This window comes from Desmodus rotundus, chromosome 2 (assembly GCF_022682495.2).
Source record: "Desmodus rotundus isolate HL8 chromosome 2, HLdesRot8A.1, whole genome shotgun sequence".
Taxonomy (NCBI): Eukaryota; Metazoa; Chordata; class Mammalia; order Chiroptera; family Phyllostomidae; genus Desmodus; species Desmodus rotundus.
The window spans coordinates 166509087-166532394 of NC_071388.1; the positions used below are offsets into that span (position 1 = coordinate 166509087).

The 23308-nt window shown below is 38.2% G+C and overlaps 1 pseudogene; it reads left to right on the forward strand.

Moving 5' to 3' along the window:
• Positions 1–676: 676 nt before the first annotated feature.
• On the forward strand, positions 677–22685 carry LOC139440673 (ras-related protein Rab-2A-like; annotated as a pseudogene).
• The last annotated feature ends 623 nt before the right edge of the window (positions 22686–23308 follow it).

A 23308-nucleotide genomic window follows, 5' to 3' on the forward strand; every position in this document is an offset into this window, starting at 1 on the left:
CGAGTGCTTACTGAGTGTCCACTGAAGGAACAATAGAGGGAGTCATTGATTATTTTTAAGTTATTGTGTGTGGTCCTTATTTTATGATAACATTTTTTCTGAATATTGGCATACTTGAAATTTAAATAGGAAAAGAACCTGGCTTCTCCCTGGTTGAATGACAGTTATAGGTCAGGCTTTCATAAAGCTACTTTTTACTTAACTGCTGAGTCTTACAAATGAGTAATATATTTTAACCTGTTGTGAATAATGTGAGAGGAATAATTTGTGGAGGTGTACAAACTACAGAGGCTTGGACCCAGGATGGTATTCCAAAACCACCATGTTGACTATAAACTATACATTTACTTGATTATTCACTCGAGGTAGTCACGAAATTATTTAGAGTCCCTCTTTCTGGGCTGTGTTTTGGTTTTTGTTTTGTTTTTCTGAGTCTAATTCAGATGAAATTTTATTGATTTAGTGAAGGCATATTTTGCAATTTTAAGAGTTATTCAAATTAGGTAAAAACACACACATATATTTATTAGCTCCTTGAGATCACTATAAAACTCAGATATAAAAGTAATTTCTCAAAACACAAAAGAAAAGATAGAATTCCCCATAGCTTAGGTCAGCTAGCAATACATTATTGTTCCCCACTAAGTGTCTTCACCACCAGCAGGTTTTAGTTAACATGGTGATGACAGTGAATGACCCTAAAGAGCGCTCTGTCGGTCATTTAAGGCTCCTTCCCAATAACACACAGCTGTGTGAACACCCTCGGCTGTGGGAGTTTCTGATCGGCGCATTAAAAGTGTTGGTATGTTGCTCCATATGGTTCTTATGGGCTTCCTTTGACGACTCGTAGCATTCCATCAGTCCAGCTGTCAATGGCCAATTCCTCAGCTGGGCTGATGACTTGAAAACTACTCACAAGTCTTTAATTGTTTCTCATAGTTGCTACTAAAAAGCCGGAGGCCCTCTATAGTGGGTACAAAATGAAGAAACACTCATTTCAAATTAAAGCAGTGAAGGTTCTGAATAGAACTGTCTCCTCAAACCTCAGCAAACTTTTGTTTTCACACATTAAAGCCTATTTGGTTGCGGGGACACAAAGTAATTTGAAGGAGAAATTTTTACTGCTTTGGTTGCATTAAAATGTAATCACACATTTGCAAAAGAGGCCCCAAATGGAGCATTGGGCACAAGTTTAAGAAGTGATCTTATTTTGTTGGCTTGTAATGGAGGTATTTAACTTTCAAATTTGTTTTCTCAAGAAAAGCAATGAACACAAAGAGATAATGGCAATTTTACTGTAAAACTTTAATTGAGAAAGAATCAGTGGGACCATTATGTCTTTTATTTGGGAAAACAACAAAAGGCTTTATTGAAAAACAGCAGAAAACCTACACACTATATACAATTAAATAGAATTTAAAGGGAACAGAGGTAAATATATAAAGCCTAATTCTGTAAGGAGGTCAAAGTTTTATTTTTTTAATCTTTTGTTTTGCTACTAAATCTTAATTCAGAGACAGTCTGGTAAAGCCTTAGCAGTTCATTGCTTACGTTGTGACAAGAAGGTCATGTGTTGGTATTTATTACCCCGTGGTTGAATTTTAGTCATTAGCCCTTTTTTTCAATTGGAAAATCCTTTTGTTTTAAGACACTTGGTAAAAAGGAAATAGTTTTCAGGGAAGATGGTTTAGAATGATTGCCTTTGTATCTTTAATCTCTCATTTAATTTCTTCATGTTTCTGTTTACCTGTTGTCATAGAAGGCAGAAACCATAGTAACTTCCATGTATGAGAAGTGCCTTTATAAGTCCTTATCTGGTTGTTTTAAGGCATGTCCAAGGAGATGGTACAAGAGAAATGAATGGTAATGATTGTTCCTATTTGATTGGGTGTTAGTATCTGAGAAATACTCCTAAATCCTCAAAATCAATTAAGGCATATTAGAGAAGTTTAAAGCTAAAGACTCTAAGGAACATTATTGGAATATTATTCATCCAAAATGAATGTATCCTGATGCATTTGGAATTCCAAAGGGTGTCACTGTGTAATTCGCAACCCTTTAATTATACAGCTCTCCTCATATTTTTGAGGGTTCACTTATATTGTGGTAGCCATTTATTACTATCTCTTATACTTTATTTTTCCTCATATATTTCATTTCTTACGAAGGGTAGGGATGACACATAATTTCTTAAAAAACGTTTTTATTATATCTTACAAATAAGTCTCAGTTGGTTCCTCAAAACTTGTCTTACATGGTTTAAGAAATGTCATAATGCTCCCTTGAAGTTGGAAAGTTGGTGGGAAGAAGGTGTCCTGTTTACTCATTAAGCTGTTTTCTACAATGTGTTGACTTATTTAAAATGCATTTTAGAAAACAGGATGCTAATAATTGTCAGAATCAGGATAGAAGAGTAAAAATTTGAATTTGAAAATCAAGAGGTTTACTAAATATCAGTAAACAGGTAATTAAGTGATTCTAGAGAGACCACATGTATAACAGAGTCAGTAATCTTACGGGTTAAATTTTTCAACCAGGATTTAGTTATATCAAGCCTCTTTGTGGTTTCATTTCATAAAACATTGAAAAAGAAAAGAGAGATAAGAAAGCAAAAGCACAAGATGAAAGTTAGGAATGATGTCCAGCATAATCCGTCACTTTTTCTTATATGATAGCAGTGGGTCTATTTTGCCTGCATTTGGAATAAAATGATGGCAAAGGCAGTGACTGTGTCTCTTCCGCCCAGATGTTCCCTTACATATTCTCACAGAGGACATTCAGTAAGGGAGCATCTCGCTTATTTAGATTCAGCTTAATCTATGAGTTTGATTATAAAAATAAGGCCCTCTGGAAAAATGAGGGAGATGAAAAATAGAAAAACTATTTCCCCATAAAAAGTAAAGAGGAATTTTGGGAACTTGGGGAAGCTAGAAATTCAATCACTGAAAAGATGACTGCAGGTGCTAGAACAGCTGGACAGTCACACACAAAAAATGAATCTAGACACAGACCTTACATCCTTCACAAAAATGAACTCTGGGTGAGCCCTCGAACCTAAATGTAAGATGCAAAACTGTAAAACTCCTAGCAGACATCGTAGCAGAATCTGAACGACCCTGGGTGGCACGTAGGTGAAACATGTTATTTTAGATACAACGCCAAAGGTACCACCCATGAAAGATGTAATTGAGAAATTGGACTTCATTAAAATTAAGAACTTGTGCTCTTCGAAAAAGTAATGTCAAGAAAATGATAAGACACAGACTGGGATAAAATATTAGCAAAAAATATCCGATTAAGGACTGTTATCCAAATAGAAAGAACTCTTAAAGCTCAATAATAAGGAAAAAAAAACCTGATTTAAAAAGTAAGCAAGAGACTTGATCAGATACCTCATCAGAGAAGTTACATAGAGGGCGAAGGAGCATATAAAACAATGTTGGCCATCACATGTCGGTAGGGAATTGCAAATCAAAATAATAATGAGATACTGCTATACACATGTAAGAATGGCCAAAATCCTAAACACTGACAGCACCAAATCCTGGGGGGGATGTGGAGCAACAGGAACTCTCATTCACTGCTGACAAGAATGCAAAGGGTCCACAGCCACTTTGGAAGACAGTTTGACAATTGCTTACGAAGTTAAAACTCGTACCGTGTGATCTAGCATCTGTGCTCCTTGGTATTTCCCTTATGAACTGAAGACTTATGTCCACTCAAAAGCTCATTCAGGGGTGTTTATATCAACTTTATTCACAATGGCCCAAACCTGGAAGCAACCAAAATGTCCTTCAAAAGGTGAATAGATAAACAAACTGTGTGGTATACCCAGACAATTGAATATTCCTCAGTGCTAAAAAGAAATTGGGCTATCAAACCATGAAAAGACATGGCGGAACCTTAAATTCATACAGCTAAGTTAAATAGAACAAACTGAAAAGCCTACATACTATGGAGACCATAAAAAGATCAGTGATTGCCAGGGATTAGGGGAATAAGATGAATAGACAAGCACAGACAATTTTTAAGGCCATTCTCTGTAACACTACAAGGGCGGATACATGTCCTGATACATTTGTCAACACCCATAGAATGTACAGTACCAATACAAACTATGGATTTGGGGTAATGGTGTGTCAGCGTAGCTTCATCGATTTTAACACAGGTACTACCGTGGTGCTGGGTGTTGATAGTGGAAGAGGGTGTGCATCTGTGGGAGCAAGGGAAACATAGGAACTCTCTGTACTTTCTGCTAAATTTTGCTGTGAAATTTACACTGCACTAAAAATATCAAGCACATTTAAATGGCTGAAGACATTTAAAGAAGAGTTATATTTTATCTTGATACCTGTTAGGCTGTGAGCTGGTGTGCATCTCCCTCTACAGCACAGGTGCAAACACAAACCCTGCGGGTCGAATCCATCGCTCCACCTTGTTTTATCCGCCCAGCACCTTGTTTCTACCCAGCAGCAGTGTCGAGCTCTCACTTAACTGTTAAGGAGTAGTTACGTTTATACAGCCCTAAAATTACATTCGTCCCTTTGAAGGCAACCGCAGGGCTGATGTGGCCCCCAGTGAAAATGAGTCTGACACCCCTGCCCACAGCCACAGACCGCCTATGAAGGCTGGCTGCGTGCCCTCAGGTTTGTGGTGATTTGAGGGAGTGAAGAGTTTGAGATGGTGGCAGCAGTGAATGTGGAAAGGGCTTGAAACAAGAACCAGAGCAAGGCAAGAATGCCTTTCAAAGAAGCAGCTGCCCCATGGACGGCTCAGGAGTGAACCCAACTCACCTTTTCCCCAGAAAGTTGCGAAGGAATGAAACTGTTGGTTGGAGATTGCACTTGGGGGCCTGGGACAACGATTGGTGGAAGAGCTGGCATCTGCTTCCATACCTGCCCAAAGGCTCTATTTTACTTTGTGATGCTTCTTTTTGGGTAGCTAGGAGCTAACCTACTGAAGAAACAAGTATTAGGCACATCATAGATGCTGTGTAAAGTTGTAAGTGCATGGAGAGAAGATGTAAGATGCAAACTCGACACCAGGAGGCAAAGGATAAAGAGGTTCGCTATAACCATTATGTAACAATATTTCATGAATTTTTGATATTTTGAAAGTACCACAGCAATTTTATAAGGAGTGAGTAAAAATGAACAGACTTTAAGCTAATGCTCATGGATTCATGAAGAAATAAAGAATACTGAAGGAAATACAAAGTTTTAGAAAAAATGTCTAAACTGTGACAGAAGGAAATCTCATAGCTCAGTCAACTAGAAGGGAGATAAAATGGTGTCCAGGCATTTCTTAATTGGAAATTTCTTTTTCTCAGCCCCAAAAGAAACTTTCCATCTGTTCTAGCATCTGTTTACTGTGGTTCAGGAGTTTCTTTAATTTAACAAGTAGGTATGACAGTTGTGACATCTGGGAATTTTTATAAGGACACACAAAAAAGAGCTGAGGTGGCCGCTCACCAGTTTCATAAGCTTTCTCCACATTCCTTACATACACACAGAATTAAACTAACTGATCACATGGCACATTTATACCTCTTTTTGTGTTTTAAAGAAAGGCCTTAAATTGATGTAATATTGGAATCGTACTTGTTTTTTTTCTAACCCATTCATCATGGGATGAGCAGAAAGAGGATGCCCAGCCACAGGACACAGTAGGATTTAGGAGATGTGACCTCTAGATCTGTGAGCGGGACTCCTTTCCCTGTGGATTTGGGACAGTTGCACATTTCTCTTTGACTCAATTTTTCCACTGGTAAAAGTGCAAATTTAAATATCTGCCTTTTCCAAATACACTGGGATGTCAAGGAAGAAAATACACTAGAAATATAGTTGCTATCATCTGAATGTTTGTGTCCCCCACGTGATTCCTGTGTTGAAATCCTAATACCTGATGTGACGGTATTAGCAGGTATTAGGAGGTGGGGCCTTTGAGCAGTGCTTAAACCATGAGTGGGGAGCCCTCATGAGTGGGGTGAGCGCCTTGTACAAGTGGATCCGGAGAGACCTCCAGCCCCTCCACCATGCAAGGACACTACGAAGAGGCACAGGCTGTGAGGAGGCCGGCCTCCACCAGAACGTAGCCATGCTAGTGTCTTGTTCTTGGCCTTCCCACACTGTGAGCGATACATTTTTATGGTTTCTAAGCTACTGAGGCTGTGGTATCTTGTCATAGCCGCCCGACTGGACTAAGACAGCAGTCCACAAATGCAAATGAACACCCTTACTGTCGAGATTTCCCCCATCTCCGGTGTGTCCTTTGGAAACCCTGGATTCTGAAAGCTTTGTAATTTCTTGCTTTCATTCGAGGACAAAAGCCATTATTTTAAAAGTTCAGAGATTCTGAATATAGCTCGAATATGGAAATATTTCTTTTTTACCTTTTAAAAGCCATTTTTAATATTTATGTTAATTTATTAAATTATTTTTGGTTTGCCTTTATAGCTATACAGTATCTCCAGTATTTTATTGTGCTTTTCAATAACTATCAGGCACCCTTTGAAGCAGAAAGTTTTGTGCAATCATTATCTTTCTGTCTTTCACACTTGGACATTGAAAAGTTGAAAGAATGTAACTTCAACTGATATTCTCCCTTGTGCCCAGAGCAAATGTTCCTTGCCCCTCTGACTCCAATGTGTATTCCCATTCTGCTTTTGTCTGAAGTGATTTTCTGTAGCTGGACATACAGGTCATCCCGAGGTGGTCATCAGGGGGTGCCATGGGGACCAGAGAGTTCCGTGTTCCTGGATGGTCAACTGGCCTTCAGACCATAACGAGAACTCCTGCGCCTTCCAGTCTGTAAAGGCCTTGGTCCCAGATCACTCAGGCGTTCTGTGTGAAAGGGGCCTTTCCTGTCCAGATTCTCTTCTTCTGACCTGATTGGAATTCTATAAGCTTTAGGAATGAGGTAAGGTATGGGAAAACCTGAGAAAATCAGGAATTCTGAAGCAAACTTGCTTCATATTATATAAGGTGAGTAACAGTTAGGGGTTAGGTGAATTTTTTTTCCCATTAACTACTAGGCCAAAGTGCAAGTATTCTTTTACATACCCCCAAGAAGCAAAGAATACGAGAGACTTTTAGCTCTTAAGTGACCCTCTATATTTTCTTGACTTGCTAGAATCTTGTATTTATTTGCTATTCTGTTATCTTTATATAGATCTATAATGTTAAGGACATCAACAGAGTCAAAAATGGAGAAATAAAAAACTAAATATATGAAGAAATGTCTAACCTAATTTTAACTAGGAAACGAAGAACACAGTGCAATAGCATTTTACACACGATAGGCTGGAAAAATTTAAGCAGTCACAATTCCGAGTGTTGGTGAGGGTGTGGATCAGTTGATTTCTTATTTATTACTGGCAGGAATATATATGGGTTCAATGACTTAAAAAAGTAATTTAGTTTGATTTTCTGCAGTTTCGTTCCCTTAGATACGTACAAGTGTGCATGTCAGGAAATGTGAACATGTGTCTGTAACAGTCATGCCCTGGAAACAACCCACCTGTGGCTCCTGAATGAATCCATCAGTGGTTTCATGAGCCAGGATAGGAGTTCTGCTAACTGATATGCTTCCATTGGAAAAGACTAAGTGAAACAAGGACCATGGGCATCTGACGCTACACCTAGCTCATGGGGTGTGTACACAGTCATTTGTTGAATTGATGAATGGTAAAAATCATTCATTTGGGGTAATGTGACTCTGAGTATTGATGAATGGTTAAGCAGCCTTTCCTGACTAACCTACACAATTTACAAAGAACCTTTTTACCAATTATTTATTTTCTCATCTCTTAATGATTTTCCATTATATTTATTTGTATTTGTAAACATTTTGTACCCTGCCCACTTTGTAATTAGAATCAGCTTGTAAACTTCTGGAGAACGAGGAGGACCCTATGACCAGTTCCCTTTTTCTCCTCTTATAGAACAACATGGAATGGATAACCCTTAACTACTTCGGACTTAGTGAAACAAAAAATCCACTCACATTTTCCTCTTTAAAAAAAAATCTATTTTGAAAACAACAAATCATGGTCAAAAGCAGAATCTTTCAACCTGGCGAAGTGCTCCACGACTTCAAGTGGTACTTGAAAGAAGTCATGGTAATTATTCATTGTGTGCAGGAATATGTTTGTGACACATACAGAGATATTTTTATGTGGTGATTCTAGTGTGTAATGAAATTCTTAGCACACAAGGCGTCAATGATAGAAAAACATTGAATATCTGATATTCATCCAATTAAAAACATGCTAAACAATGCGCTATGCTCATTATCTTGCTAAAAAAATGGAATCCAGAAGCTGTTGATATTTTAGTTCTAAGAGGCTATTTTTTCTGTTGCTGTGTAATCAAATACTAATCAGGAGAGATACACTTTATAATAGGAGAGCCAATTTATCTGACATCAAAACTACCCAGGCAGTTAGCCTTAGATGATTATTCTTAGAACTATGTTAACCTATTTCCAATTAAACTGTGTTTTCTGTTGTTAGTATGGTTACAAGAGGCACAAATTTATAGAGAAAAAGAAAATGTGCTTCACCACCCTTTCCCTTCTACTCAGTACATCACTAATTTAAACCTTCTAATATGCTAATTAGTTCATATGTATCAGAGGAGAATCTTTTCACAGAAATCCCAAACCAAAATAGTACAACCAAAAAGGAAGTTTATTGTTTTATTAACTGAGCGCTCTATATCTGATATGCCCAGGATTTATTGCTAGTTCTGCTTCCTCTGGTTTGGATTCATTATAAGGCAGGCTTTTTTAGTGGTGGTTACATACCTTATCTAATGGGAAAGAGACCTTCTTTCCTTCAAGAGCAAAGCAAGAGCTCAGTTCTTGTAGGCTGGAGTTGGGCCGTGGACCAGCCCTGAATCAGTGGCTGTGTCCAGGGAAACAGAGTGAGTTTAGACCCGTGGTGTATGCCTATCTCTGAAGACACAGGAGTGGGAGTCAGTAGCCTCCAAACACATAAGCTGCATCTAGGAGGTGTTGATGCTTTCACAAAATTCAGGATACTGTTACCAGGGGAACTCTACGCTAAATGGTCCAATTATCTTCTGTGTTATACCATTCAAGTCAGTTCTACATTTTTCTTATAACATCTTTAATAATCACAGGCTGTATGTTTTCTTTGTAAAGAGGCATGAGGGGTGCATGGCAAGATAGGCCAATTTTTTGTTAATTGGCTGGTGAATGAAGCTGTAAGCCACTTTTCTGCTAGGTGACTACAAGGGGACAATTTGGAATATATTTTCTTAATTCTGAGAGGAGTTTCTTGAAGATCCTTTATGCAAATGGAAGAAATAGGAACACTTGATACAGGAAGAGTATGTATCAGGATATTTTTGTGGCTTGATAATGTTTTCTCCAGGTAGTCTCTTGCTATACAAACTTGGGGGAAAAGTGGAGTGAATTTGTGCAGGCAAAGACTTCTGGGAGGAAATAGAATTTCCCCATTCCATTTGAGACCACCTTATTGTTCAATAGAACATCAGATAGATTGATATGTTTTCAAATATCTTCACCTGTGTCCCCCTATGGAGCATTCACACTGAGGGAAGGCAGGTATGAATTTGACCAGCTCACTGCAGGATGTCATGTAGGAAGATTCTTTCCTCAGTAGTCTTTGGCTGGAAGACCTCCCTGTCACAATAGGCAGAGAGTGGGAACGGAGGCCTAGACTGGAAGTTTGAAAAGGGGATCTGTAACTTTGGAAACTTATGTGTGGTACACCTCTGCCACTTGTGCTGCATTATTGGGGTGGGCAAAAAGGTTCAAGTGAATGCACCCGACTAGACAGGTAAGTGAAGTGGGTTTATATAGCAGTGACAGCAGAAAAGACAACTGACTGTTGGGGCTGGTATGAAACTGGTCCAACTGCTGAGGGCCTTCCTTCTCTTCCTCCTCCTTTTAGTCTTTTTCTCTCTCTCCCATTCTCCCCCTCCCTGCTTCCTTCCCTTCCTGTGTTAATTCTCCTGGGTAAGGTGAATGAGAAACAGAGGTAACTGTTCTTGACAACTTGGTTAAAGAAAGACGTTTCAAGAAGTAGCCAGCCATTGGACTTCTTTTAAATTGGTCCTGTGGGGGTTAAATGATTAATTGGAATATTAAAAAGATTTGTGATCTTAATCATACCTCAGGCTGGCAATGCAGGCCACATCGATTTTTCCGGGAATAATTGGAAAAAGAACCACAAAATTTAGAATCATTCCTAAGAATTTTGCTTTTCATTCTCCTGTTTTCTAGTTGCCAAACCTGATCAGGCATAAAATTATCTTTAAAGTAAATTGTTCTCACACCATCAAAGGTAGGCTTGGATGATAATAACCTATCTAAAGAAAGAATGAAACAGCTAGAAGAGGGGAGGGGTCATTGGTTAGCAGAGAAAAATGAGGGCCAGAGAGGCAAGTGTTGGCACTGCCGTCCACTGTAGAGAAAATGCTGGCTCGTGCGCCTGTCAGACACCTTGGCAGGAGTAGATCAGTTCTCAGTCAAGTTTCCTCAGCCAGACACCACTGAACAGTGAAATCAAATAATTAATGTTGTTTTCAAATTCCATGTTCATGAAGCAAACTTATTATATTTTGACCTCCCCATAGGGAAAGAATTTGCTAAATAAAGTATTTATTCAACAGAAATCTTTGATGACAGAGGATGGTGACATCAGATTGAACTTTGAAAACACCAATTTCAAACTTAATGGATTAAATCCATTGGAAAATATAAAAATAAATGGACACTATCATTTTCAGTGGAAACTAAAATGGGTGCTTGAAGATGCCACTCTCAAAGACAGTAAAGACAGCACAATGTTGTTCTGACTTGATTCTTCACTTTTTTGAGAGACCTAAATGCAAGATGCTTGGGATGATATAACAATGAACAAGATAGTCATGGTTTCTGCCTTTGAGCAACATTCCGCTAGAGGAAAACTGATTATACAATGGTAGTTAAATAATTATAATTTTTAGTAACAGGTAAGAATGACAAATACGCGCTACTAAACCATGCAGTGAAGTGCCTGCCCTAGTCCACGGGGTCAGTGTTGGTTTCCTTGAGAAATAACAAGTGACTTAGGATACGAAGTCTGAGTAATGAGGAGCATTAATAGTGACAGAGGACAGAGGGAAAGATTTCTGTATTCTATCTGTCAAGGTTCTTGGTTACAAGCCATAGAAGCTGACTGCCTAGCTGGCAGCTAAAAAAATTATTGAAAAAAATATTCTATCATATGACAGAATCAATTGGGAGGTTGGGAAATAGAATTAGAAAAAGAACCTTCTGCTGTCTTGGTCATTTCAGCTCTGTGCAGACTCCACTTGGCATAACAAATGCTCTGTCTGCAGTGGAGCCTCAACCACCTGCAATAAACTGCTGCCTGGAGGAAACCCTGGTGTGGGTGGAGCTCTGCACAAGGGAAGAGGGACTGGAGGAAACCGCTGATGGACTCGGTGCTGCCTGCTTTGCTTTGAAGACACTCAGATTCCACAAAAACAAACGACAACAGCAACAACAACAACAAACCCCAAAGAACATCTGTGCTCGCTAAATAAGTACTTCTATTGGCTGCTCCTTCTTGAGTATTCCTCACTCTATCTTTTAAATATATTCACCCAGGCAATACAAAGCGCGTTCACAGCAGGAATTCTAGGCTAAAAAAATAGCAGAGTATAAGGTCTATTGGACAAAGTGAAAGAGAGAATTGGATAGATACTTTACCAATGATCACAGGGCTTGTAGGTAGGAAAATTGGTTACAACAGTTAAATTTCAGCCCAAATCTGAAAACCAACTGTATCTCATAATTGCAATATGAGTACACCCTGCATTCTTATTCTGCATTTATTTTTCCATGTGGTATTGGGAGACAGTTTGGTTTGCTACTCGAGGACAGTGTTTGAGGTTCTGACCCAGTCCCAGCTAGTGGAGAGGCTTAAAGTAAAAGCAGAGATATTAGATGCATATTAGCAATGACCTGGCATTTGGGTGATTTTCTTTGTTAGCTAATTGCAACGTTGCCCTTGTTTGAGTCACTTCAGGGCCAAACTATATCTATTTCCCATAAATGTGAAACAAAGCAATCAAATCTTGGTGGGAAAGGGTACAAATTAGCCTATTCTGTTTTTTCTCAAGTATTAGATTTTCAGTCAGGGATTTTATAGCATCTCTGTGTGTGGCATTTTCAGAGAATGCTCTAACTGAATAGAGCATTAATGCACGTAAAGTTAAACATTGATGATGTGCAATGAACAATCTGCTAAATGTTAATACAATTTATCCTTTTAAAAACGTACAAACATGACATATTGCATGCACTTAGTGCTAATCTATTTTAGCCATTCATTTGGTTTGACCTGTGACCATAATATATTATGTTCCTTGAGATATTTATCTTGTCATTTGGAAACAAGATTACAATTAATGCAACACATATGACTTTAAATTACTATCTCAACTAGAGATGTGTGAGTAATGAATTAGACACAGCTTTGAACCCTCTGCTTATAATTTAAATTACCAGCCTTTAGCTAGTGCCTCATTGTAACCCATTAAATAAGTCAGAGAATCAGAGAACCACACATTGTTTTTCATGCTAGACCTATTGATGATATTTTCCCATTTAACTTGTCTAACCCTAGGCTAATGTATCCAAATTCATGTAATAAAAACAATCACAAGAGAGAACACTTATATATTTGTGTTTATACTAGAATAAAATCATAGCTGGAGTTCATCTAACCTAGAGATAAAAAAAGTTATCCTTTTTTGCTTCATTCCACTTTTTTAAGGAGAAAACCTATGGTATTGAAAAAAGCGAGTTCACAAGGCATTTTTCAAGAGAGAGTGCCATAAGAAAAAGTCCAATTTGTTATGCTTTGCACACACCTCCTTGTTAGCATTGGCTTTGCCAGATTGTAAATTCTGGAAGGACACAATGGAAACATTAAATATTTTTTGACTGATATCTGTGGTCATAAATGATAACCATTTATTATGAATAATGACAGATTAATTTTGCTCACTATCCTCTATTTACTATGACTAGATGGATACAGTGTTTATTCAGCTCTTACTGTATACTAGGCACTGCACTAAAGCATATTTGATGTATAAACCAATGCTTTGTATGTTCTCATACATATATAATATATATTATGAATACATGTAACATATACTTAAACACATTATATATAATTTAAATAGAAAAAAACCTCTTCAACAAGATAAATTTCTCAACAGCAGAGATTGTCTTAAACCGTAGTATTTTTCCCCATGTGCTTGTAAAATACTGTCAGTAGTTGCCACTCAACAACAACCCACTGCATGAAAATGAAGATGTTCTTTTGTGACTTGACGTTTTATGGTACACGAGAGGACAGTTCCACAGGGTTAACAGAACTGCAGATAATGCAAACCGATGGCAATATAGCAATTATCTGAGAAGCACAGCTTTCTCTCAAATGTATTAAAATGCTGTAGATTTACTGGAGTCAATCTACAAACAAGTTAAATGGCCGGCATTGGACTGGAGTGGGGGATGAATAAACTTCTACACATTTATAGTCTGGCTGACGAGCCCAGAGTAGTATATACGAACACGAGAACTATTGAATGCTGAATCACAGGGTACTGCCTAGAACGTGAGTTCGGAGAAAAAAGTATTAGAAAGGGCACAAAACAACAGTAGCCCTCTAACCAAATAAGCCATTGCATCAGACAGATGGGGTGTGGGTCTGGACTCTGCTAATTTTATGCTGCGAATTTTGAGGCAAGTTACTTAACTGCTCTGAGCTCTTTGCATCTCTAAAATGAAGTGCTACCTCCCAATGAAACCATGACAACTAAATAAGGGCACATATTTTGAACACTTCAAACATTGTCTTTCACAAGATAAATGATCATTTGGGTTAGTCACAAAAGCTTCAAGGTGAAGTGATGTTTTAGGTAGACTTTACAGTGTTAGGCTTTGGAAAAGAGAGGGAACAGTCAAGAGCAGCCCAGGCAGAGGAAGAGCATAAGCAAGTGAAGCTAGGAAAGAGAACGGAGCATGTGAGCAAGAGTGAGGGAGTGCTTTAGAACAGAGTGGACGAAGCTGGCAGCAGAGGAACATTCAGTGTGTTCAGGAAAATGGGAGTTGGGAGCCAAGATAGCGTGCATATGTTTGGAAGGGCAATGACATACAGACGGAGGGTCCTTCGCGCTCTGCACGTTAAGTTTTAGACGGCATCGACTGAATACCCCTTTACACTTGCCTTTTCTCCCAGCATTTGGCATGTAGTGTTGTACATTTTGGGCAATAAAGATACTTTTTCAATATGAATTAATGAGTTTGCATGCTGACAATCCTTTGCTTTTTGTTGTGCAGGTCTGATGTGTACAGAGTTATTTCTCTATAAAAGAGGAAGAGTGTGTCTGTATTAAGATGGCCAGGAAGTGCTTAGGAATCTTAGAATTAAAGTTCTATGGAAGTATAATATGAATTGAATTTTATATGGAGTATATGTTTGTAAGTGTTGTCCTCCACTATGGTGCTGAAATCTTTGGTATCATTTAAAGTGTATGCTCTTAAGGCTATGTCAAAATGTCAGGTTTTAACAGTAGAATTAATTATAAGACATATTGGTATAGAATGTCCATTTTAAAACTTTTCTCCAAGTTTTAAAATAAGAAAATTTTTATCTTTTGGTAATTTAAATGTTAGTTTATTGAACTTATTGTATAGTTCAATAGATTAAGGCCATAATGAACTAAAGAATGACCCAATATGACACATTATAAAAAAAGAAAATAGGGCATCTTCCAGAATACCAGACTTAATTTTAACTGAAATTAATCTATTAGCTACCTGCTATATAGCTTGGCTTTCTCATGCCCAAAGAGCTGAGAATAACTCATTTTTATTGAACTTGACTATTGTACTCTAAGAAAAATATCTTGAAAAAATAAATTGTTATTCTCTGTCCTTTAAAAATAGCTATTTGAGGAGTTTATAGGATTTCCCTGGGTGTCTTATTGAAGCTGTCTGATTCTTATGCAGATTTTCGCCAACATAATATTTGGTCTGCAGAATGGTAGCTCACAGGAAAATGACTGCCTAACTGAGACAGAAACATAATTATGTTATCATTAGAAATATTTAAATATAAATAACATTCTATATTTCTCCTTGTCACTTGTCTGGGTTTTGACAGGAGGAGCCATTTTTTATGGGATTCCTGTGGCCCCATAGATTTTTATCCTGTTATCCAATTTTCCGCTGCACTGCTCTCCTTCTGTCAAACTGACTGCCAGCCAGCCTTACATTCTCCCAAGAGGAGGAGCAAAGCTTTGTATTATAGTGGACAGAAGAAGGAGAACAAAAACACATCTTTCCCCTCCACGTGTGACACTCTCTCTTTCTAATGGGAAATTCCATTGTCTGAGGGCTTGAAAGGAGAGGGAGCTAGGGAATAGGGGAGACCTCACGTTTTCATTCAATGGCAAGATAATGTTGCAGGGCAGACTCAAATGTCAAGCTGAGCAGCGTACAAATCAGCAGACAGTTTTTCAGGATGCTCAGAGCCACAAGAGTTGCTGAAACGCTGCCAAACTGGTTTGTGCTGAGTATTCCCTAGTCCTTCAAATGTTGGCTTGCTGGGGTATGAAATGAAAGGATACTTATCAATCACGGTGTAAGAGAGGAGAAAAGGAGCATTTCTCCTCCATGTGAAGATGTTGCAGTGGATGCTATATCATTTGGGGTTTTTTCTTTGACATTGGCTTATAATTCAGAGCCTAGAGCTGAAATCAGACAGGAAAAAAAAAAGTGGATTTGATGGAATGTTAAATAATTGAGAAGAGTCTAAAACAGGTGGCCAAGCTCAGATTCCATCTAAAGGCCATCAAAATACCAAATTCAAAAACCAAATCGAACCAAAAATACTATTCAGCCCACGCATATTTTTAAGCCCAGTGGGGCCCACGGCCTTGTGATCGCAGTCTCTGGATGAGAGAAAGAGTGGTTCTGTGAGCCTGCCAACAAACCAGTGCCATGTGAGGTAACTGAACAGGTCATTTCTTATCACTGAATTAAGATTAAGACCTTATTGTGTCTCAGGAACTGTATTTTGTCCTTTATATCATTTAAGCCTTATAATAACCTTTGAAAAACTGATTCATTACATACACAAAAAGACAAAGTTTAGCAAATGTTTTTTCTTCTTTTTTACATTATAAGTGAACCACATGTTATTTACTAGAATCTTGGGAATATATTTAGCATCATATGGGTCAATTTTTATTCCTGTGAGTACAAATGAATTATATGATCTTGAAAATGTTGAACTGTATAAGAAATTCTTCTGTCAGCTGTTCAAATTCAAAGTTCTATTCTGAATTTAATGAAATGTCTTACTATAAGATATGATTTTCTCATAAAGGCATGAGTACTTAAGATACCATGAACAAATGTAAAAGACATTCATCCTTCCCACTTTTCTGGGTAGTTTGTGCTGCTAGATGGGGTCACACACCTTCTAGACTGATTAGAGATGTTTGTTTCCATCCTTGGTCATGTAGCACATGATAAAAGATTAATCTACCTGCTGGCATCAAAAGGGTATTTCAAACATGATCGTTATACACTGTATACAGTTCTTTTCTCCCTGCACATGTATTTCCCACCAACAAAACTGTTTTATATATCTTTGAACTAAAAAAGCATACATCCTTTACCACCTCTATGGTTTCAAATAAGTAATCAGTCATTGAAAGAGATTAAATAATTTTAAAGCTGTGTGTCACGTGAATATGGATGAAAGTCACATGCATAGTCTTATTTATGTTCATATATTCCATTTGCATAATAGCTCTATCTCCTATGTGTTGTTTCCTCATGTTTCAGAGACTAGGATTTTTATTCTCTTTTGAACTGTCTACCTGATATATATATACACAATAAATTAAAATATCTATGTAAAAAGGAAGTTGTGATCCTACCAAAGTTTTGAGCTTTGGGGAGTGCTTAATAAATGCTTGACTTAATCTATCTGCCACTTTAATATAGGAGTCAGATCATTTAAAGTTATTTTATCATGTTCATAAGTACAAATACAGTATTCTTGACTATATTGTGAAACATTTTTTAGCACACTAAATCAAATTACATTCTTAATTTATAATAATTTAGAGTCTTTAAAAGATGCTCAGCATCACTAGCCATCAGAGAGATGCAAATTAAAACCACAATGAGGTACCATCTCACACCAGTCAGAGTGACCAACATAAACAAATCAACAAACAAATGTTGGAGAGGATGAGGAGAAAAGGGAACCCTAGTGCACTGTTGGTGGGAATGCAGACTGGTGAGGCCACTGTGGAAAACAGTATGGAATTTCCTCAGAAAACTAAAAATGGAACTGCCCTTTGACCCAGCAATTCCACTGCTGGGATTATACCCTAAGAATCCTGAAACACCAATCCAAAAGAACCTATGCACCCCAATGTTCATAGCTGCACAATTTACAATAGCCAAGTACTGGAAGCAACCTAAGTGCCCATCAGCAAATGAGTGGATCAAAAAACTATAGTATATTTACACAATGGAATTCTATGCAGCAGAGAGAAAGAAGGAGCTCATACCCTTTGCAACAGCATGGATGGAACTGGAGAGCATTATGCTAAGTGAAATAAGCCAGGTGGTGAGGGACAAATACCATATGATCTCACCTTTAACTGGAACATAATCAACAGAAGAAAAAAATCAAACAAAATATAACCAGAGACAGTGAAATTAAGAACAATCTAACAATAGTCAGGGGGGAGTGGGGAAGGGACAGTGGGAAGAGGGGACTACAGGAACTACTATAAAGGACACATGGATAAAATCAAGGGGGAGGGTGGGGGAGGGAGGGGCGTTCCGCTGGGGTGGGGTGGAGGGATGGGGAGAAAAGGCAGAGAACTGTAATTGAATAACAATAACATTTTTTTAAATAATAATAATTTAGAGTCTTTGATGGGTACAGTGTGTGTGAACTGATGTTTTGAAGAGTTTAAGTACCTAAACCTCACTTGATTTTCTTTTTGACTCATATCAATGTGTCTAGTCAGTTATGTGCCGTTTTTCCCTCTGTTATAAGAGACGTGAATATGAGACAAATTAAGTAAAAGGCAGTGGTGGCTAATAGTATTTTAGTGCCCATACTAGCTTTTAACAAAGCTAAAAACAGGTAACTTAGTACATCTATAGTGGAAGAAGCTAAACATCCAACTGTTGAAAAGAAATGGTAATTTTTGTTGCTGTCAAATCTATATTAACTTTAGCTCCTGAAATTCTGTTCTGTTTCAGTATGAAACTAAATAAATACACTTATATTTTACTCTCTTTCTCTATAAATTATTCTGCTCCTTGATCATATGTAGTTAATTAAAACCTAAAATGCTAACCAACTGAATAAGATAATTAAAGAATATAATTTTGAGTAGTAGCCAGATTGAATTACATAGATGCCTACTCAAGATTGTGCTAAAACCTTGTGGACAAATAGAGAATAGCAACAATGAAAATGAAGCTGTAAATTTCAACTTATATTTTTCTGTCTCTTTTAAGGAGCAGAAGAACAATAACCAATAGTTTCTGACTTTATTCACAGAGGCAAATTTACCCTGGGTTTTACCCTTTTTTAATGAGTCAAGGATGTAATACATGACCCCAACCGCACTTCACTGTTTATATGTGTGCACACATGTGTATGCACACGTGTGTGTATCTGTGTATGTGTGTTGATAGAGTCGAAGCCATGGGAGCTCTCCCTTGAGACTTTCTGGCTTCCTGTTTGCGTCCTGCTTGTCTCACTACTCTCTTAGTCTGCACCAGTTTTCAGTTCATGCTGACGGTGGCATTTTAGTGGTGTCTGCTTTTTGCTGGCCCATATGGGAGACATTGATTCTGTTGTTCCAATAACAGTATGAAATATAGTTTGTGGTAGCTTTTTGGGTTAAACACTCACTACAGCTTCCTGTTCCTCCATGTGTTGCCAGAAATGTTATTATTGGTCAGATCTGAAGATATCTTTTGGATCTGTGACTATTTTTTAGATTTTCAGGTCAGCACATTTTGTAAATGCAGCAAAATTTGTTGCAAGAGTTGGACTTAGAATAAGCAGGGCTCTCTATCCCTACGGAAGGCAGACAGAAAAACAAACAAATGAACCTTTTAGGGTGAGCAATTCTTACAGATTTCTAAAAGAATGTGTACCATTCTTTTTATAGCCTAAGGAATATGAAGGGATGGAACACTTAGCTATTTTAAAAGTGAATGTTCTAAATTAATCAATCACTAATTGTAAGGGGAAAAATAGACGATACTTGATGAAAATATCGTGTCCTGACCAGCAGCTTTAGCATCACCTAGATGACTGAAATGGTCCACCTCAGGCCTTCCTCCAGACCTTCTACACCAGGATCTGCATAGTAACATGGCCCTGGGGATTCGTGCATACATTCGAGTCACAGAAGCACATAGTTGGCTTCCATGTAGTCAACACAGTAATTCCAAACTTACCACCGGATGATGTTTTTATAAAGCATTAAGGTTTACGGAGGTAAACTGCTTTGTAAATACAGCTTGAATTATTTCTGTTTCAATCCACAACACAAGTAAATTAACCTCTCCAATAAGGCCAATTTAATTTTTAATTGCTACTGAGAGCTTAGAAGGGAAAATACAGAACTAAATCAAACCACAAAGGTTACATTTGAAAAACCAAAGTATCTATACACATGCTGTAAAATGTCTGTGTGTTTAAATGTATGAATCTTCAAAGTCCTGCCTCTTTTATTTGAGTTGTTGACAGAATAGTTACTTTTGACTCAGTTGAGTATAAAAATGCCCCTGGGGAAGGAAACATATGTGTTCCTCTTCTCAAAATTCAAAACTGACTGAATGAATTAAACTCAAACTTACAGAAATAATTCACCTTCAGGTTAAGCCTTTCTCATCACGGTGGCAACCAGAATTGAAGAGTGACTGGAGTGACATTTAGGGATACCTAATAATCATAGATTGTAAAGGGACGTTCTTCTCATTGGCATTCACCGTTGATCATTGTGTCTGAGAACTGACGGTAACAGTGATCACTGATACACTTGCTCTGTTACCTGGATGCCTGCTGATCGGATAGTACAAAGTGGTGTTAACTTTGGGATTCTCACTTTCCCTTTTTCCCTCTGCCACTGTCTGCCTGTTCTCTTTCTCTCTCTGCCTATTTGTGGGTGACTTTGTTCCAGACTATAAAAAGATTCAAAGGAAACAGGAGACATGACTCTCATCTTCCAGATTCTTCTAAGGTCCTAATATTTTCCTGAGCTAAGACACCATCTTGACATGTCTTAGCTTAGTGCTTTTCTTGCTGTCATTCCGTATTCAGGGCCAGTGACTTATTTTCACTCTGGCTGTGCTTGTTCTCCTTCCACATCACCCATTTCTTTATAAATAGATCAGTCGTGGAAGAATCACTGTCTGGTTGTGGAGATCACTGCTACATTCTTGACCGTACAAAGGATACTTTAAAAAGAGAAGTTTAATAACTGACCAGAGAATCATGTAAACACAAATGGAGGAACAGGAAAAATGGTAGGAGCACTTATGTTTGGCTTCCATCTACTGGCTTCAAGGTGCCTGAAATTTTTCTGTTGTTCCTGATGCTTAGTGTTTTATTCCAATGTCTCCAATTTCTGGCTTATTTCCCTGGTCCCTATTGTTCGCGTGTCCTTTTTTCTTCCATTAGATTATAGCTCCTTAAGGGAAAGGCATGGGTATCACTCACCTTGTCTCCCTCCCTACCTGGTACATTGTAAGTGGACCACATCTTGGACCAGACATTTGAGGAGCCAAATTTTTATTTACACTGCCAGAACTCACTAGTGATAGAAAAGTTTAGGGATCAATGGATACTTTGAATCCTGAAGTCACTCCTCTTGGATGATTGATTCTCTGCTCATGCCTGTGACTTGGAGTGTGGAAAGAGAATATTCCTCCCTCTTAAGGCATTTTTTTCCAATACATGCATATATTACACCCGAGGGAGAAGTCACACAATGCAGCTACCTGCCTATTGGCAGGGTTCCAGGGACACAGGGAAAGCTGTGGCTATGGAGGCATTTTTTTTCCAGCTAGCTTCTCCATAAAATAACTACAATAATATTTTAAAAATTACCACTACAACCATAATTACTAACTACAGCAAGCCCTGTGCTGGGCACCTTGCATATGTATCTCCTGTTCGTTCCTTCCAACAGCCATAGAAAAAGAAGATGTTATGTCCATTTTACACTTGAGAAAAACTGAAGCTCAGGACAGCTAAATCAGTTGACCCACTTTACAATGCTGAGTAGGAAAGCCTCTCAAAGCCAGTTGCCTTAACACACAGCTGAGGTGCATGACCTCCCTTGCGACATAGCAGCATAGGTGGCTGGGATATTCTGCTGTCAACAGAGAATTAGTACAGTTGAAGACACAAAACTCATACAGTGTTTTGATTGATTAATATTAGCTTCCAGAGTATGCATGGCTGGGGATCTGTAAATCAAAAGAGAATGGGCCCCATATAGAAGCTTCATTATGATTATTATTATTTTAAAATCCTCGACCACACTTAATTCACTTTTTAAAGTAAATCTTTGGGAGAGTTAGCTGAGTTATCTATAGTTTTACCATTTACATTGAGATTAGCTATCTAAAAATGTTCAGTACTTAGTGTAACTTTTGGGGGACTTCAAGCAATCTAAGTAAAATCAAAGTAATACATAAACATAGCTATGAATAGAACTATCTATATATAGTTCTTCTGATGAAGAATGTATTCAACCACGCTGGAAAATAAAAGTGTTAAATAATTAAAATAAGGCATATAAAAATTGTGTGCCCTGGCACCAAGTGGCAGCAGCCGATCTCTTCAAGTACACCTGTCTATCAAGTATGCCTGTCTCTTCAAGTTCATGATCCTCGGCGACACTTATGTTGATAAAGCATTCTTATTGCTACAGTTTACAGATAATAGGTTTCAGCTAGTGCATGACCTTAATATGGGTATAGAGTCCTGTGCTCAAATGGTAACTACTGATGGGAAACAGACAAACAAACAAAACCACAAATACAGCAGGGCAAGAGTCCTCTCGTTCCATCACAAGGTTGTATCACGGACGTGCAGCAGGGGCTTTACAAGTGTATGTTACAAGGAGAGATACATGCAACCACTTGAAAACCTGGCTAGAAGATGCCCGCCAGCATTCCATTCCAACATGGTCATTATGCTTATTAGAAATAAAAGTGATTTAGAATCTAGAAGTAAAAAAAGAAGGTAAAGTTTTCTCATGACAACATGGACTTCTCTTCATGGAAACTTCTGCTAAGACTGCTTCTAATGTAGAAGAGGCATTTCTTAATACAGCATAAGAAATGTATGAAAAAAATCCAAGGAGCCTTTGACATTAATAATGAGGCAATGGCATTAAAATTGTCCCTCAGCATGCTGCCACTAACGCCACCAGGCAGGGAATCAGGGAGGACAGCAGGCTGGGGGAGGTTGCAGAGCCCGTTTTTACTCTCTCGCTGCCCCAATGGGGACCTACTCACTATTCCTTTCACCCTCTCCTGCTCAGCTGAGACATGAAACTATTTGAAATGGCTTTATGTCACAGAAGACTTTAACCTTCCATCTTATAAAACTTTGAATAAATGGTTAATGATTACTTACAAAGAAAAACGGTGATTCCAATAAATATTTTTCTTTGGAAAAAGAAAAATACTGCACTACACTACAATGTCTTGATCTGTTAGCCTTACTTTCCTGCCTTTTTACAATATATATTTGTATTTGGAAAATCTGAGACTTGCAACGTTATCTGCAAGGAGGCGACAGTGAGAAACTACAGAATGTGCTCCACCGGTTCTTGTGCCAAAGGCTGATCAAGGCCCTGTGGTGACAAGAGCAGCTGAAGGGACTGACACCTTCCCTGCGGGGTCAGCCTCATAACTGAGGCTGAGTGAATGGAGGGCTCAGGACACTGGGGGGGCGGTGCCCACGCACAGGTGTCCTGCCTAATTCACTGGAGGGCCCCATTGTGCTGCAGAAAGCCCCCAAACAGGCTACTGTCATTTATTAGAAGCACCTAGATCCAAAACAGGATTTGGTTATCATTTTCTTTGAACAAAAGTATCCACTACAGTGAGGCAACATGCTCTGATTTCATTAAAATATGTGCTTTTATTTTCAAACTTTGAATTTTATTTTTCAATTGCAGTT